Source organism: Schistocerca nitens, chromosome 1, assembly GCF_023898315.1.
Source record: "Schistocerca nitens isolate TAMUIC-IGC-003100 chromosome 1, iqSchNite1.1, whole genome shotgun sequence".
Classification (NCBI taxonomy): Eukaryota; Metazoa; Arthropoda; class Insecta; order Orthoptera; family Acrididae; genus Schistocerca; species Schistocerca nitens.
Genome location: NC_064614.1, coordinates 1161421438 through 1161435891, shown reverse-complemented (window position 1 = coordinate 1161435891; position 14454 = coordinate 1161421438). Strand labels below are relative to the sequence as shown.

General features: G+C 43.5%; 1 protein-coding gene across 1 annotated transcript in view; it reads left to right on the top strand.

Annotated features, from left to right (window-relative positions):
- Positions 1 to 14454, top strand: part of LOC126232816 (alpha-(1,6)-fucosyltransferase-like) — a 173813-nt gene that overhangs the window by 40968 nt on the left and 118391 nt on the right. The window lies entirely within an intron of this gene.

The following is a 14454-nucleotide window of genomic DNA, read 5'->3' as shown; positions in this document are numbered from 1 at the left end:
TTAATACTGTATTTGAAGTTGCCGTCCAGGCTGTTTCTTGCTCCTCCTACTGTAAGTAGCTGATTCTCTCCACCAACATGTTGTCAGTTACACCTCTCTCCACACAATGGGCACACAGTAAGAAATAAAAAGAGGATACTTTTTTTTTCTAATAACCAGCACATAATGTTTCCACATTTTGCTGTTTTTCGATTGAAACTGTCATTTCTTTCTGAGATTGATGTATATTTTGCCAGTGATGATCCTTTACGAATAAGTGTTACATTTCTGGGGTTGCTCTCAAATTGCAGTCAGCTGAATACGGAAAACACAAATAATAATTGATATATAACAGCTACCGCGAAAGATAACCAGACAAACATAGTTTAGAAATAATGGAAATTTGTGGTAAGATCCTATGGGATCAAGCTGCGAGGGTCATCGGTCTCTAAGCTTACAAACTAATTAATGTAGCTTTAATTAACTTAGGCTAAGACACACACCTATGCCCGAAAGAGGACTCGAACCTTCGACTGGGTGAGCCGCGCGGACAGTGACAAGGTGCCCAGGAGCGAACGGCTACCTCGCGTGTCAAATATACTTTAGAGGTTTTGATTAGACGAAGTAAGATATTATCTGCGAAAAAGGTATTTTCCATTGTTGTTAATGCTGCTTGACTCAGAAATATGATGATGTTACGCGATGAGCCAGTAGATGATGGTCAGTAACAGTCTGAAATGTATGTAAGAGTGTTACTGGGTAGGTTGTTAAGAAAAGAAAAATCGATACGTTGCGCCTTTTCCAAGTTAATTAGAATTGAAGTTAGCCATTTAGTCTGTTGCCGTGAGCAAATGTTAATGGCCCACAACATACAGTTAGTGTCAGTTTAGTCTGTTGCCGTGAGCAAATGTTAATGGCCCACAAGATACAGTTAGTGTCAGTTCTCATAGCGTAGATCAGTGGCAGGCAACCTGGTCTCTACAGCCCTCTCGGCTTTCATGGTGGGCGGTAGGGACTTTAAACAACATTTTCATTACGTTTTCACCAAATTTTCACAAAAGTATTTGATGACTATTATTATGTGCTCTAGTTCTGTTTTGTAAATTTCATGACGTAAAGTTACTTACCCACTTCATAAATCACCATTACTGTAGAGCCGGTTGACAGTCAGAAAATATTATTATTAACAGAGATGTAAAAGTGGACAATAGGTAAAAAAAGTTGACAAACCAAGGTGTAGATGATAACACGTGAGACTTACTATCGTCCCATATCCCACTTTCACGAGGGAAGTTCGGAAAATAGCGCACTGCAATTTTATTACTAAAAAGTTAATAGGTAGCAAAACAAAAACATTAGAAATTGTCCTATACCTTTTATCCACATTTCTACACAGTCACCAATGCTATGAAGCCATTTCTTTCATCAAGGTACCAGTTTCAGTAGGCCCCGTTCATAGAAGTCCGTTAGGCTGCAGTATAGCCATCTGCGGACTGTTGATTTTACGTCTGCATCTGCCACAAAGCCTTGGCTGAAAAATAATTTCTGTACGGATCCAAACAGATGACAGTCTGTCGTTGCAAGGTCCGGACGGTATGGTGAATGCCGGAGCGCCTTCCACCCACATCTGGCGATTTTCTCACGAACAGTGGCAGCAACATGAGAGCGAGCATTGTCACGAAGAAGTTTGTCACCATAGGCATTAATATTGTGGCGTTGGTCACGAAGGGCACGACGCAACTCAACCACAGTTTAAATGTATGCCGGCAGCATTTACAGCATTTTCAGCAAAGATCGCCAATAACACACCACACATATCCCAGGACACTGTTACAGGCGCTGCCCTAGCAGACTGAGTTAGCTTGAATTTTTTTTGGACTGGGGAACCAGCACGATTTGACGTCATGGAGGTCTGCGTGGTACGCCCACGACTCACCACCACTGACGGTTCCTTTCAGAAAGTCGTGCCCTTCTGCTGCGTAACGTGTTAAGCGATCCGAGGTCGTGATCATTCGCTGGCCTTTGTGGTGCCTTAGCCACCCAGCAAGCACTAACTTTATGAAATATCAACGTGTCATGAACAGTATCGTACACCGCTCCATATGAAATGTTGAACTCTTGTGACAAGGTTCGCAGTTGCACACACCGGTTCTTCAAAATTATTCCATCGGTGAGTCCGACATTCTGCGAGTTTGCAGTTGTTAGCGGCCGCCCGAGGCGTGGCGAATCATTAGCGTTCACTCGGCCCTCTTGGAAGAAAGCACCTGAAGATATTGCAACGGTCCACACAGTCGTCCCGGTAAACACCACGCAAATCCTTGTGAATATCTCTCGGTTTATGCCTTTTGGTCCACGAATATTGGACTACACTTCACTGCTCTTCACAAATTGACGACAGTAACATGCGTAGCATGTTTGTTTCGTAGTTCAGGTTTCTGTCACTGGACCTGCACATGAAAAGAAAATACCCTCTGCAGCGCAAATTTCAATCTATGTGATCGTCAAATTTCAACATAGCAGCTACAATACCAGGGGAGGAAAAAATTGCTTTGCGTTACTTCCCGATCCTCCCACGTATATTGTTATCTCGTTTGGTTTCAGGAAACCAAACGAATAACAGGTTTGGCGACACCGTCTGCGGCAAGCCACTTGAATTTGCGCGCGCAACGGCGAGATTGGTTATCTTACACGCTCATTAACTCGGAGGCCCGCATCTCGTGGTCGTGCGGTAGCGTTCTCGCTTCCCACGCCCGGGTTCCCGGGTTCGATTCCCGGCGGGGTCAGGGATTTTCTCTGCCTCGTGATGGCTGGGTGTTGTGTGCTGTCCTTAGGTTAGTTAGGTTTAAGTAGTTCTAGGGGACTGATGACCATAGATGTTAAGTCCCATAGTGCTCAGAGCCATTTGAACCATTAACTCGGAAACGGCGGAAGGTATCGAAATGTTTTTGCAACAATTACTTCTCAGTACAACCTACCTTGCAACACGCTTACATGCTTTTCTGAATGTTTCTGGCCACTCTGTAGATGGGAAAATGAAAAGAAAAAATCTTGCTGCAATCTGTGCCTGGATAAATTATCTACCACAGCTCGCTTTCCCCTGGAGCTTTGTTGAAGAGCTGGCAGAAGAAAACCGCAAGGAGCCGCAGACTCTGGGGGGCTTTTCGATGAGTCCTTCCTTAAAGGAAACTGCTAATGAGAGGTCGGGGAGACAGCGGGGATTATTGCGAACGGCGGACAATAGCGGTTGCGAGACAGGGCGATATTGGGGGCTGGCCGAGGGTGAAATATCAGACATCTGCCGTCTTATTTGAGCCACAAAGAAATGATGAGTATGTGCTCGCCATTTCTGAGGAATTCGATTGTCCAGCGATTATTGTAATTTAGGAACAGGGTGATCTTTCCATGCCCACAGAAAATCGAACAACATATTGAAAATTTTTGAAAGGTCGTGCTGTTGTAGAGGAAGAGTGTTTCACCCTTCGTTTCACCCTTTCATCCATATTTACAGTACAAAATGGATATTACGATGTGCACACACTAGTCTCTCACTTGTAGCCATGCCACGTAATTCGTAATACTCACTCTTCACCGGGGATTTGTGCCCAACAGTGGCGAATAAAATAAAAACAAAAAAGGCTTCCCACTTCGGTGGCTTAGACCAGGAAGGTCGTCAAACGCTAAAATAAATTCTGTATACAAACGATTCAGGCAAGTCTAATTCGCTGCACAAGTTCCAGTACCCAAAGTTACAATTAAACAACGATACAGCAGGTCGGAAGAAGACAAGTCCTTAGTGGGTATACGACAAAACACTGCACATAGAATGTGTATCTCAAAATTCGCAATAAACACAGGATCCACAGAAAGATGGCATAGAAAGGACGCCATGAGGTGTTGCAAACTGTCTGGAGAAATCTTGATCCACACACCGTGCGCCGGCCGGGGTGGCCAAGCGGTTAAAGGCGCTACAGTCTGGAACCGCGCGGCCGCTACGGTCGCAGGTTCGAATCCTGCCTCGGGCATGGATGTGTGTGATGTCCTTAGGTTAGTTAGGTTTAAGTAGTTCTAAGTTCTAGGGGACTGATGACCTTAGAAGTTAAGTCCCATAGTGCTCAGAGCCATTTGAACCACACACCGTGCAATGCTACACACCGTAGTTCGTATGTAATTCTACATCTACATACATACTCCGAAGGCCATCGCATGGTGCGTGACGGAAGGTATCCTGTGCCACTACTAGTTATTCCACTCGTAAACAGAGCAACGGAAATACAATTGTGTTGATACCACCATAAGAGCCCTAATTTCTCGTATCTTCGAGGTTCTTACGCGAAATGTATGTTGACTGCAGTAGAATCGCTCTGCAGTATGCTTGAAATGCGAGTTCCCCAAATTTTCTCAATAAATAAATGTCGTGTCACTAGAGCCTCCCATCGGGTAGACCGTTCACCGGGTTCAAGTCTTTTGATTTGACGCCACAACGATGATGATCAGGACAACACAACGCCCAGTCCCTGAGCGGAGAAAATCTCCGACCCAGCCGGTAATCGATCCCGGGGCCTTAGGACTGATTTTCTGTCGCACTAACCACTCAGCTACAGGGGCGGACATTTTTTTCTCAGTTGTGTTCCTTGATAAAAACGTCGCCTTTCCTCCAGGGATTCCCATTTGAGTTCCCGAAGTAGCCTCGTAACATCTGCGTGTTGGTCGAACCCACCAGTAACAAACCTAGCAACCCGCCTCTGAGCTGCTTCGATGTCTTCCTTTAATCTGACCTGGTGCGGATCCCAAACATTCGAGTAGTACTCAACAGTGCGTAGCACTAGTGCCCTATATGCGGTCTCATTTACATCCTAAAATTCTTCCAATAAACCGAAGTCAATCATTCGCCTTCCGTAACACGATCGTCGCCTGCTCGTTCAATTTCATATCGCTTTGCAACGTTACGCCGAGATATTTCAAAGACGTGAATGAAGCAAGCAGGACATTACTTTAATCCGAACATTACGAGTTTGTTTCTCCTATTCATCCTCATTCAGTTACATTTTCCTGCATTTAGAGCCGGCTGCCATCCATCACGACAATTTTGTCTAGGTCATCTTGTTTCCTCCACTGAGCTTCGACACCTTCCCGTCACAACGTCATCAGCAAACAACCACCGATTGCTGCCACCCTGTCTGTTAGATGATTTATCTATATTGAAAATAACAGGGGTGCTATTGCACTTCCCTGGGCACTCCTGACGAAACCCTTGTCTCTGGTGAACAAAGACCATGGTCGAAAAGATAATGGGTTCTATTACTTAAGAAGTCTTCGAGCTACTCACATATCTGATAATCCATTACGTATGCTCATACCACCGTTAACTCTATGCAGTGAGATACCGGATTCTACGAGCTTAAACAGCTATTGACACCAGGCCATAAATGTTTGATTGTGTAAGTTCGGCTCATTTTGGCGGCCAAGCCATGGTCGTGAATGTGTTAGTGTTCATGAATCAGCCTTCCGCCTTTTGTTGTTCAAACATAGTATCCACTCCAGGACGCTCTAATGACAGAGAGAGATGCAAATGGTTTGGAAGAATAAACACAAGAGGTACACATGTCATTGGTCACTGTAGCTAAACAATGTGTCCAAACGGCGATGATGTGAATACTGCTCAGATACCTCCTGTCTGGACACGAAACTGCTGACGCGCGGGGCTAATACTTTAATTCAGCATGGACCACACACTAAACTCTCTACTAGTAAATTATCATAATTTAAACAATTCTCGGCTATAGAACTGTTTTTATTAGCAGGGGTGACACGTCCTACTTTTGCTTCTGAGAATGATTGCGTGAACATAACCAACACAACCTCGGTTAAAGTCATTACTACGAGTATGCGTAGAGTTCGAAAAGAGGAATCAAGAGGGAACTTCGCTAACCCCACCCGCCCTCCCCCAGAATCTGGACTGCAGAGCTTTTATTCACATACTAAGAGCGATATAATAATTTTTTGGTGTCACATGTGAAATTTAGTTTCTCTGGTAAGACACATCTTGAAACTGGCCAATTCCTTTACATAAAAACAATGGCATTTTTTGAATCCTGCTCCCCCCTCCCACCCCCACCCCAACCACCCCCACACCCCCACCCCCACCCCCACCCCCCGTGGAAAAATTTCTGCCCGCATCTCGTGGTCGTGCGGTAGCGTACTCGCTTCCCACGCTCGGGTTCCCGGGTTCGATTCCCGGCGGGGTCAGGGATTTTCTCTGCCTCGTGATGGCTGGGTGTTGTGTGATGTCCTTAGGTTAGTTAGGTTTAAGTAGTTCTAAGTTCTAGGGGACTGATGACCATAGATGTTTAGTCCCATAGTGCTCAGAGCCATTTGAACCATTTTTTTGAAAAATTTCTGTGGATGCCCACTCGAAGATGTAGGGGAAGTGGTGGTAATATGTCACATGTGTTAGTTTATATATCTATTACAAAGGATGAATAATAATTATGATGAAAAACGAACATAATAAATAGTTACAATAGATTTTTTAACTTGCTGTACATTATGAGCATTTCGAATGGGGTGGTAATATGAAACAGATTTAAAATAAATAATAAAATATACATTCCCAGTTTAGATTGTTATTAATGAAATTATAAAATGGTATTTTCATCTCACATGGAAAAACTCACAAATGACAATGTAAATCTGTGGTAAAATAGTTTTTATGAGCTATAGATAACAATTCCGGTTCATAATTTAAAGATCTTCATGAACAATGAGCAAAAGTCGCAAATGAACGCTTGAGTCTCACACATACTCCTCAACTTATGAGCCCATTCCTGAGACATGATACATTGAACATGAAGTTCTCCAGGTGTTGACTTTTTAAATGCCACACCACAAAACAAACAGTCTAGATCATTTTTTAAGGAACGTGTTTCTCAAGAGATTCTATCATGTTTGAACTACACGAAGATAGTTCTATTTCCTCTCCCTCGCTACAACTTTCGTGCTTACTTCTTTTTGTAGTTGAGAACAGTGTTCATTTGCCGGTGTCAAGAGTCTTCGCTCTTGTATGTCTGTCTGACATTTTGGCGGTTCCTGGTTGATCTATAGGGCTATAAAAGGAAGATACCGGAATTGATGCCTTTTTCTTCTGTAGATTCAGTTCAGTATTTTGTTTCTTGTCTATGAAAAACTTCAAAGCGTTTTTATAGGGTGAACCGGTTAGGACAGTAGCCGAAAGTGCTGTCTGACCTCCGTTTGGTGTCTTATTTTTTGAACTTGGGACTGGAGAGATGTGTTGTGACTTTAAATAGCCTACAGATGTTGATGGACCCGCTGTCTGTTCTTTCCTTCGCCCCCCATCGCCTTGCTTCGAATCACCTCCTGCATCTGCATCGCCACAAAGTGTTACACCACTGTCAGCAACTTTTTCTGCTTCATGTTCAGCTGCAATGAAATCTGATTCTGTAAAAATGCCAGTACATATGTGAAGACAGTAACTGTTCTCGAAAGAACAGAATACTGTTGATGACCGTGCAGCTTTTCCCTGGATTAAATGATGACTAACTGAAACCCTCAGCTGCCGATAGGTGTTGTTGATATACCTCGATGTGGACAGCTGAAAATGTGTGCCCCGACTGGGACTCGAACCCGGGATCTCCTGCTTACATGGCAGACGCCCATGTAAGCAGGAGATCCCGGGTTCGAGTCCCGGTCGGGGCGCACATTTTCAGCTGTCCACATCGAGGTATATCAACAACACATGTCGGCAGCTGAGGGTTTCAGTTAGTCATCATTTAAATGCCAGTACATTAAACTCCACTGACTGCTCCTGCACCACTTTGGACTCTGAGGTATGCATTTCCAAACATCTCCGCAATATTGTAGGTGTCCAGACCGCCTATTCTTACTGCCTGCCTAATCTCTTCACTGTAGTATGTTTTTAGGGGGCTCATGAAAGTCCTATCAAGGGACTGTAGTCTATGTGTAGTAAGAAGTGGCAAGTAGAGAATGGTCACATGACTATCTTTTGCTTTTATTGTGACATCTGTATTGCTGGTGTGAGAATAGTGTCCATTCAGTATGATTAAGACTGGGGTTTCAGCTGTAGGTTTCGTATGTTCAACGAAGTTGATCAACCATTCAGTGAATAGATGAATAGATAGGACTGTACCCAGCCTGAATAGCTCCAGGAGGTGCACCTTTCATTAATCTGGCTGGCCAATGGGTGTGTGGCAAAATTATAATGGGAGGCACAAAGTTGCCACCTGCATTCATGCATTCAAAGATCGTCACCAGACTTCCCCTCTCTGCAGCAGTGAGGGCTTCTATCTGTTTCCTTCCCTTCATGCCAATTACATGTGGAATTTTTGTTTGCACTACACTAAGACCAGACTCGTCAACACTGAAGATCTGGTCAGGAGGATAGCGATGTTTAGTGTACTCGGCTTCCAGAAGATCAAAATATTTCATGACACTCTCTCGGTTAAAGCCTGTGGCTCGAGCAAGTGATGTTCCTTCAGGCTTTCGTACTGAAAGCTGATTCTTGTTTATGTTCTGAAGTGATCGAACAATGCGCTTCCAGCCATATCGTCAGTGAACGGATTGCTGATTCCATTTCTTACTATCAGCTGATAAGCCATTCGCCTCACGTCATTACGAGTATTTAAATCTATATCCTTTCTAGCCACCTTTCTAAAGAGAGTAGCTTTTGGTGTATTGAAACATCTTGCTGCTTCATTTAGAGTTTTAGTTTTATCCCTAACAGCCATTATTGCTTGAACCATATCTTCAGGGCGCCATTTCTGTCGCATTCCCCTTTTTTCAGGCCATAACCTGCTTCCTGGCATGGCGACACCTACAAAACAAAAAAGGGGTTGTAATATGGAACAGCCTGTTTCATATTTCCACCCAAAGCGATTTTCGAAACTAACCAGACATACTACACTTTCGATAAACAATTTCAAGTAACTAAAATTATCATTTGTAGGTTTAATTCCATTACTAAATCGTAATGTAGAAACAGTATGCTAACTTCTAAATAAAGGTAACAGGAAAAATGTTTGAATCTTACGTTGCAAATACTTTCGGAAGTTGGAAAACAATGTGCATCTACTCACGGCTACAAAAAATGAGATACTGACATCTGCTGCCCTCTAGTGGCGGAAACAGAGCGTTGCCCTTGTGATAACTGAAAGTGACGCCAGACGACATTACTAGTCTTCAAATACTACTGTGTTTCATATTACAACCCTGTTTCATACTACTACCACTTCCCCTACTATTAATGACTGGAAGTTATTGCAAGTTTAATGTCACTTGGGAATTCAGTATCAAATATGAGTTGCTGCTCTTTATATCTCCTACACGCACACTGTTGAAATCACAATTGTACCTTTCATACAATTGAGTCCATTACTAGCGATGATTCTAAGAGTTACTTGTAAAGTAAAAGCAGGTTTCTTGCTGCGTAAATCACTCGCGATGTCATTTATCTCCCCCTCCTTAACTGATTACGTTATCGGTTATCCCGTTGATGTTATTTTAAATCTTACTGAAATGCTTTTGTCAACCGGCACGCGTTATATTGTGCGTCATGTGATCCATACACATCGAATCATTACGTTCTATCTGTTTCTTAAATTTGTTAGAGTGGTGAGAGATCGATGAGTGTTAGCCAGAGTCTCACGTAATTCAGGTAAGTTATATCATCTCACCCTGTTCCTCTGCCAACTTATTGCAATTGTGTTTTCAAACTCTTCCAGTGATTTTGCATACATAAAGTCGCGGACTTAGATGCACTTTCTTTGTGATGAGCTGTTACACGTGCCAATAGGTTTGTATCTCCAGTCGTTTTCGATACATTGTAGATTTCCCACCGTTCACCTGAAATAATAATAATCGAGAAACATCATGAATGTTGTACAAACGTTAGTTACATAAATACAGGTGAGTCACTAACTGTTGCCACCTAGAATAACTCCGAAAGTAGAATAGTAGCTGAAATGTAAATGGGCGTCCATGCCACCTTTGTGACCTTGGTTGACCTTCAAAGACCTTACTGTTACACATCATAAGATTCGTCTCGATAGCTGCTATCAGAAAATAAGTACCAAACTATAATTTCCCATTTAAAAAAAAAAGGTTGACCTTCATATCTCTGACGCGACCTCACCTAGCAACAAAACACCAACGCCATAGCCGGCCGGTGTGGCCGTGCGGTTCTAGGCGCTTCAGTTTGGAACCGCGTGACGCTACGGTCGCAGGTTCGAATCCTGCCTCGGGCATGGATGTGTGTGATGTCCTTAGATTAGTAAGGTTTAAGTAGTTCTAAGTTCTAGGGGACTGGTGACCTCAGATGTTGAGTCCCATAGTGCTCAGAACCATATGAACCATTTTTGAACCAACGTCATATTATGGCTCCCGTTGTCCCATGCAACATTTGTCCCAGAAAATTTTCAGCTCCTATCATGCTTTCAGAGTTGGCTCCCGTTGTCCCATGCAACATTTGTCCCACAAAATTTTCAGCTCCTATCATGCTTTCAGAGTTAATCTTGGTGGCAATAGTTACTGTCACCCGTATATCTAGTATGAAGCACTCCACAAGCCTGTGTGAAACGTCATAAAGCCCATCTTGACAAACATGGTACTCAAACTCCCTACTCATTGCACAAGGAAAAAAAATCAGACTTAACACAATGCAGCTACTAATCGTTCACGTATGGGGAAAAGTATCGCAGCTAGCAAAAGATTCTTTGTATAGCTCCATTACTCACACATCTGCTTAGCAATAATTGCTCTGATCATTCTGGGAGTGACATGCAAGAGAATTTGGCAGTACACTACACGCAGTCGGTGGGGTAGTAGCAGCCTTCATCTGCCCCATTCGGGTGGTGATACAAGACAGACACCAGGAAAATCGCACGAATCACTCGTGTTCAGAATTGTCAGAAAGCACAGACACCCCACATTCATAAAATATTCCTTCGTCATGTACAGTGTATCACAGAAATTACTCTTTCAAAAGTTGTTAGGACAGAAAATTTAACTCTCCAACCCCGCTAACTATATGTTACATAACTATATTGTTCGCCGTACAGCATACACATGTCGATCGCCGTTTAAATGTTATTGACCAAAAATAACAAATAATTTACGATAGTTCCTTTAGTTGATAAAAGATGAAACCAGTGAATAGTTACATCAAAATGACCTTCGTGGAAATGGCCCCGTGTATAAAACAAGTAGAATGGTTCATCGTTTTAGTCAAAGGACAATGTTTTCCAGTTACATCTTACCTTCAAATCTGTATCCTCTACATTGTTCATCAGCTCTGAAACAACGGAACTTTGAAACTGATATGACATCGTTTTAACGAGAGAATTTATCTTCGTAACTGTTTTACTTTGTATACATCGCATGGTATTACATTACTGAAAGAAAGAAACGGATCGATGAGCTCAGTAAATCAAGGGTAGTAGAGGTCACGGCAGAACACAGGTCACGTCATTTGGCGAACTGCTCGGGTACACTGGGTCAAAGCGACCCGTCGAGAGGACTCCGCACTCGCAGGTTATTTGTGCCGCAAGGACAGACAGGGCACGGAATGACCGGGCTGTGTTCCGCCGCAAGCCACGCGCCAGACAGTTGCCTGCGCAAACTGCGGCTTTCCTGTGAGCACCACGCCATCAGTGTGCGACGAGTTTCTGCCAACATACGAGACCGCGCCGGCTGCCGTCCTTCATTTGTCTGCTCGTCCCCGGGGGACACGGCTGCTATTTCGTGAATACAACTCGACCGCGATCACAAATGCTGTGGAGACCGTCCCTCTCGCTCCGCGTCGAGCTGAATCAGCGAAGTTTCTGCACAAACAAATCCTCGTGGCACGTACTGCTTCCCACTTACGATGAGTAGTCGTTATTGCTGTGGTCTTCAGCCCGTAGACTCGTTTGATGCAGCTCTCCAGACTAGGCTGTTCTGTGCAAGCCTCTTCATCTCCGAATAACTATGGTGATCAACATGCGTTTGAAGCTGCTTACTGTATTAACTCTTCGTCCTTCCTCAACAATTTTACCGTACACACCTCACTCAGGTGCCAAACTGACAATTCCCTGACGCCTCAGAACATGCCTATCAATCTACCCCTTCTTTCAGTCAAGCTGTGCCATAATTTCTTTACTCCCTAATTCGGTTCTGTACTTTTTCATTGCTCATTACTTTCTCATTAGTTACGCGATCCACCAATCTCATCTTCGGCATTCTTCTACAGCAAAATATTTCTCAAGCACACATTTTCTTCTTATCTGAACTGCTTATCGTCAACTTAAATTTATATTCGTTGTTAACAAATTCTTCTTTTTCATTTTTCATTCTCTGTTCTTCAACCACCCTCAGTTATTCTGCAGCTCAAGTAGCAAAATTCACTGGCTACTTTTCTAATACTTTTCAATGTCAAATGGTTCAAATGGTTCAAATGGCTCTGAGCACTATGGGACTCAACTTCTAAGGTCATTAGTCCCCTAGAACTTAGAAGTAGTTAAACCTAACAAACCTAAGGACATCACACACATCCATGCCCGAGGCAGGATTCGAACCTGCGACCGTAGCGGTCTCGTGGCTCCAGACTGCAGCGCCTAGAACCGCACGGCCACTTCGGCCGGCTTTTCAATGTCAATAAACTTCATCAACAGCCGTATACTTTAAGATACTTCATTTTGTTCTGAAAGCAACCAGTTTCGACAATTCATTTTGCCATCTTCAGACCCCATTCGCTTTTATCCAAGTAAACGAACTTACCGTATAGCGCCATAAAACACCAGATATCGAGAATTCTAATCGTTATATAAGTGCTTCATGCGAAGACGTGACAGCAACTGACCCCACTGTCACGTCTTCGTCTGAAGCATTTGTATAACGATTGGGATTCACGATATCCAGTGTTTTAGGGCGTTATACGATAAGTTCGTTTATTTGGATAAAAGCCTATGGCGTCTGAAGATGGCAAAATGAATTGCCGAAACTTTTCTGTTACGTTAAAATCTTTGGATGAAAATCGTGAGTCAAGATCGTTAAAATTCCTTTCTTGATTACTGACAAGCCATCTTCAGATCTAAAATACAGAAAAATGCTTAAGTGACATTAACAATAGACAGTCAGTTTGTAATTTAAACTTCCATTCTTTGATATCCACCAATAAAAATTATTACTTAGTGAAATGCCTTTCACCTACTAGGCACTAAAATCCTCAATCTGTCGAGCTAAATCGCTCTTTTAGTCGTGCACACACTGGAAAAATGTATAGAGATCATATCAAAAATAGAAAGAAACGAATGTAGACTCATGTTCAGAAAAAAACAGAACACCTTGAATCACAAGAGGTAGGATATTCATATTTAGAGGATATGTACGTTATTATATTCTGCAGATATGATTAACATTTCAGTCATTACAGTTAAGCAGGTGTCCTGTTGGCTGGTAGGCATAAGGTCCACCATGGACCCTGATAACTTGTTCCACGCGTGATGGCATCTATGCGCATAAGGTGCGAATGGAGTCCTGTGCTGTAGCCATCCATGACGCATTCACCTGGTCCCAAAGTTCATCTTTGGTGAGTGGCATTGGGTCACAGCACTGCACCTTTCGTTTCACGATATCCCACACATTTTCGATTGGCGGCAAGTCGGGTGACCTGGTGGGTCAGAGCAAAAGGCTGACATCCTGTGACACCAGAAGGCACATGTTTGTGCAGCAACATGTGGTCGTGCATTGTCTTGCTGAAAAATGGCGTCTGGAGTGTTGTGCAGAAAGGAAATGGCTACAGGTTTCAGGATGTTATCATGCAGGCCAAACTGGTCATAGTGCCCTGGACACACCCCAACTGTGATTTTTGGTTGTACACAATAGCACCACACACCATACGGCCTTGAATTGGCGCTGTGTGTCTTGTGCAAATGCAGTCACTGTGGTACCACTCCCCATGTCTGTGGTGAACCAAAATGCGGCCACCATTCTCAAACAAACAGAACCTGGATTCATTCGAAAACAGTATCTGATGCCATTTCTGTCCCCAGTGACGTCCATCCATACAGCATTGCCGACTAGCATGTTTCCCACATTCGTCAAAGGTAGGCGGAGAAGTGAACTACGCGCGTTAACCATTATCGTAATAAACGGCGACCAACTGTCACTTCTGATAGTGTACGATGTGTTCCACTGTTACACTGTTGCACCAGAGCCGCGGAGAGTACAGATTTGTCCTGCAATGCCATTTGTATGAGGTGTCGACCTTCTGGGGCGGTGGTCTGGTTGGTGCGACCTGAGCCATCTCGTAGTGTTCTACGGCCTTCTGTGAAATATTCTGTACACACCCGTTGCACTCCGAAACACTTCGTCCCACACGAGTAGCAAAGTAGCAATTTCCCGGATGAATGCATTAAATTCTCTCATGCTTATAATACGCCCGAAGACTCACTGATTTGACGGTAC